The sequence below is a fragment of the Vigna unguiculata genome, unplaced genomic scaffold, assembly GCF_037176805.1.
Source record: "Vigna unguiculata cultivar grain cowpea cultivar isolate G323 ecotype 2 unplaced genomic scaffold, ASM3717680v1 ptg000216l, whole genome shotgun sequence".
NCBI lineage: Eukaryota > Viridiplantae > Streptophyta > Magnoliopsida > Fabales > Fabaceae > Vigna > Vigna unguiculata.
Genome location: NW_028196853.1, coordinates 20,001 through 25,000, shown reverse-complemented (window position 1 = coordinate 25,000; position 5,000 = coordinate 20,001).

Genomic DNA, 5,000 nt, shown 5'->3' with positions numbered 1-5,000 from the left:
TCCCCCCCGTCACATGATTTCTTCTTCATATAGATAGATATAGGATCTATGGAGCAATTACTTAGAAGTACATTTTGTGAAACAGCCCTTCCTATCTGATAGAAAAGGATCCCATGATCCTGAACCGATCTTACCTGAGATCGGAAATCCCAAGTTTGTCTATGAAGAACAGAACTAATTATATTAGTGTCTATGATGGATTTTTTTTGTATAATACTAATCGATAGGGCCTCATTGTTAAGTGCTACAAGATCTCGTACATTTGAACCCATCGTCGTGGACCCGAATCCATTAGTATGGGACATTTTCTTTTCCAAGTGAAATCCCCTAGTATATGAAAGAGTGAAAAAGTGTTTTCGTTGTTGTGGAATAAGAAGCCTTCGTATCTTAATGCATGTATTGAATTTATTCGGAGCTATTAGAGCTGGATCTACTTTTTGGGGAATATGAGTCGAAGCAATAACAAGAATATTTCTAGTGGAACATCTTTCACAATCCCTGGAGAGATAGTTCACTAAAAGACCGAGGGATAAGTAATTCGACTCAGTCACATCCAGATCATGAATGTTAGGAATCCATATTATGCAAGGAGACATTGCTTTTGCTAATTCGAAGTGAAAGGTGATATAAAATCGGTCTATTTCTGGCATCATATCCATAGTTAGCGTATTCATCATAGTTAGAAGCTCCAGCTCCATATCAAGGTCACGGTCGATATCGTCACTATCGTCACTATCATCAATATCGTCACTATCATCAATATCGTCACTATCATCAATATAGTCACTATTATCAATAAGAAAACCCTTAGGCTTGTTATCCAGGAACTTGTTCAGAAATACTGTAATGAAAGGAACATAGGAGTTTGTCGCTAGGTATTTGACCAAATAGGATCGTCCAGTTCCTATAGAACCTATCACTAAAATACCCCTACTAGGGGGAGGTAGGGCTAAGCGGAGCGAAAAGGGTTTTCCATGAGATGGGAAATGCAAACTATTAGCCCCCCACAAGGTGTGTGAATAAGTAATTGTCTGATAATTAGCAAGGAATATACGTCTTTCTACTAAACAGGATGTATTGAATTCATAAATCATTAGATACTTTTTTTGAATGTCAACTAAGTATCGTAAGTAAATTGCTCCCGGTTGTTCACTTATTTGATAACCAGAGTTATTCTTTGATAAAAGATCACTATGAGTAAGACTCAATAGAATTTGATCAATCCTTTTTTCTGTTGTTAAGGTAGAAAACTGAACCAAGAATTCTTTTTCTTTATCATCAATCGAATCAGTGTTCGAGACCCAGGATTCTATTTGATCATCAATCCAATCACCATTCACGTTTTTTATTTTTCTTATCAAGGAATAGATTGCTTTACTTGGATGACTTAGATGTCTCGTATTTCTCGAAAAAGCGATTCGATTGATGGGATTTGGTATAATACTTATGAGATCGATGAGATTCCAATATTTATTCTTAGAACGTATGGATTTGACCCCATAAGCGGGACCACCACCCCATAGCATGTTGCTACCAAAAGCAAAACTCCGTATTTCTTCTAGAGAATCTCCTAATTGTTCCAGAGCAACTAGAAAGATATTCTTTAACCAGAAAGAATTCAGTTCAGATGTAGGATACCTATCCAGAAGTTTTCGCAACTCAATCATGTATGATGGAATCATCAAAGATTTTACCTTTTCGAACTCTGTCTGTAACTCACTATAGACTCGAGAAACAAAGAGAAGATGTGTACGAACGAGATATCCAGCAACAAGGAGAAGGAAAAGGATTGAATAGAAGAACTCCTGAACATTTAGCGATCTCAGATGTGTCGATATCAATAGTAACTCATTATTTCGATGAGTCATTTCTTCGGACAGAAGAAGATTATGGAAACAATTACCCGGAATCTCACTTATCAGATTCCATTGTGGAAGACACAATGGAATCTGACGAATTCGCCATAATATATCTGACCCATGCATAATATCATGAAAAATGGATACAAATTTTTGGCTGCTACTTAGTATCGGCAATAGGTCTGAAAAAGTATCTAAAAATATGAAATTTAGATATTTGTACCCCGTCGAGGTAAGGAACCATGGTATATATGTTTGGAATAGATTCCATTTTGAGAGAGTTGAAAAAACACTATCTTGTTGAAAGGTTCTATACATCTGACCTTTCTCAAGGCATTTTTGTAGACAAGAACTCCGTTTTTTCCTTTTTTCGGATGGTAAATATTTCTCAGAACATGGAGTGTGAATCCAACCCATGTTTGAATTGAAATTGAGATACTGATACAAGTTCTTCCCTTCTGAATCAGGTATATTCATATCTGAAAGAGGTTGACAATAAGTTTTTTCAAAATGGACTATTTGTCCCTCTGTTAGAGGTGTTCCAGAAATGTCTGCGATCGAGTAAATAGCTCCACGAACGAATGGATCGTATCGAATTGGAAAATGGAAAGATTTGTAGAAGTTATACCCTTCGTCGCCACTTTGCGGAAAATCGTTAGGTATCAATATGTTAGATACCTGTAACTCGATTGGTGAAATAGTATCTCTCTTCAAAAAAGCATGTTTTTTTTGACCATCGCAAAAAGAAAAGATTTTGTTGCGAATGAACAAGATTTTGAGGAATTGTCCATACGTAAAATCATAATTATTGATACGGGCCTTTTCCACATAAAAAGGGAATCTTTTGTTACAATAGAAGCAGAAGTGATATTGATTATTCAAGAATCGAAGTCGATTTGCTTTATAAAAATAGTATATCAATGAACTTCTATGAAATGGTTTCACGGGATTCAGCCAATTGTCTGGATCGTGGGATATCATTGAGAAATAGGAATCTGTGTTATCAAAAGATTTCCTGCGATTCTTTCTAGTATGGAATGAGTCAATCATCCACTTTGGTATCTTATTGAACAAAAATGGTGATATTGTTCCTCCATTGATCAAGAATTTCGATTTTTGGGAAGTATCTTGGTCATCCAATAATAAGGGTTTCCTTTTTTTCAAATGAAAGATTTGAAGACCTATTGATTCTAATAACTGATTACAGAGTGGATCATTCGGACCTTTCAATTCATAGATGTGGATCTCGGACCTATGAATGGGGATACCCCCAAAACTCACAAATAAAAAAGAAGGAAGTGAGTTAGACAAAAAGAGAAGAAACTTGGGCAAAAAAAGAAGTAACTTGGACAAAAATAAACAAAGTGACTTAGACAAATCTTTTTTGTCGATAACCTCAGACCAATCAATCGAATATTGATTAATATGTAATCGATCGAACACTACTTGAAAACGGCTATTCTGCTCAGAAATGAAATAGTCCAAATGTTCCATGGAAATTCTTGCTCCCATTGGACCATTTGTATCTATATACATTAGGATCCCAATTCATAGATCTCTCCGTTCGAGAAATCAAAATAAGAGGATCGAACCACTTCTTCTGACTCTTTTTCAAATTTGATAAATGTTGGTTGATCGTGTATTTCATTCTAGTTCGATGATTCAGAGTATCATTTCCTATTTGATACCTTTGAATTCCATATTCGAAGTTGCAATTGAATCGATTCAATACATTTCTTATGTAACCATGGGTGCTATATTGGATTTGAATCAGATTTCGGATCAATCTATATTGATTGACTGCCTCCATTATGTTGTTGCTAGCAAATACAACTATTTTAGGTTTTGGATCTTCCACATTATTTCCGCAAGAGGTCTGGACCCATTTTTTTATGATCCTTCGATAAAAAGATTCATTCTCTTCATAAAAAAGAGGAGGTAGAACCAATAAAGAGTGCTTTTTCGATTCATCCCTGGAGTTCAATAACTCATTCAAGAAATGTTTTTGATCCAATCCGGAGGAATCCATAGAAAAATCAAATTCCTTATGATACACCAGATCCGGCTCGGTTATTGATAGAGTGAATAGATCTGCCATTTCTTGAAATATATCTTCTGATTCAAAATCGTGGTGTAACGTGTATCTCCCCCTGTTCCGGTCATGGAATAGATGAAATAAACCCCAAAATGGATTTTTGTTCAAGAATGAAATCTTATTGGAACTGTCCAGTTCACCCTTTGGAACCATATCACATCCTCGATAGGATGAAATAGGATGAATTGAGACGGTATTTTGTAAGTACATAATTATCTTGAATAAATTCACTATTTCTTTCTTTTCCGATCGCCTGGAAAAAGCAAGATGTTTCTTTTGTTCTTTTTTCAACAATTTCTGATCTCTAGTAGACCTATCAGTAGGATTCGAACCCAGATGAAGTTCTGACCATCTGTCAGAGAAAAAAGAACGAGTGGCTCTTGCAGGATTCCCAAAAAATTCTTCGATTTCTTCCGGAAGCAGATGATTATTCATCTGCTTCTCACGTTCCATGAATAGTCGGCACATTGAGGAATATCCAGAAAGGATTTTAAGGAATCGCTCTGATTCTATCTCTGTTCGTTCCGTTTGAAGAAAGGAAGGATCCCAACAAAGAATCGATCTTTCTTTTAGTTGTTGAATCTCTCTTTGATTGATCAATGTGTGATATTTCGAATCCTCATTCCTAATGGAATCGAAAGAATCCTTGGATTGATCAGAAGATCCTTTCAATTGGCTAGAATCCGTTACTTGAATGAAACTAGATCTCGTGGAATCATATTGAAGATTTGATGATACATTCCGTACCTTGCTAAAAAACCGATCCTTGTTTCCCAACCACACATTGTCTAACCAAATCCAATTCTCTCGTGACATGTTCCTCAAAAAATCCGATTCGTGCGGACTCTTCCCCCAACTAACGAAGAGATCTTGACGGAATTGCCACATATGAAATTGAGCACAATTTTGCAAAGAAATAGCCCGCTTGTTTCTCAAGAAGAGATGCGAAACATGCTCAATATCATTTGATTGAATAATTGACCCAGTCCCTTGTTGTTTGAAGAAACCCTCCACTTCCTTTGGTATTTTTTCACGAAAAGCAAACA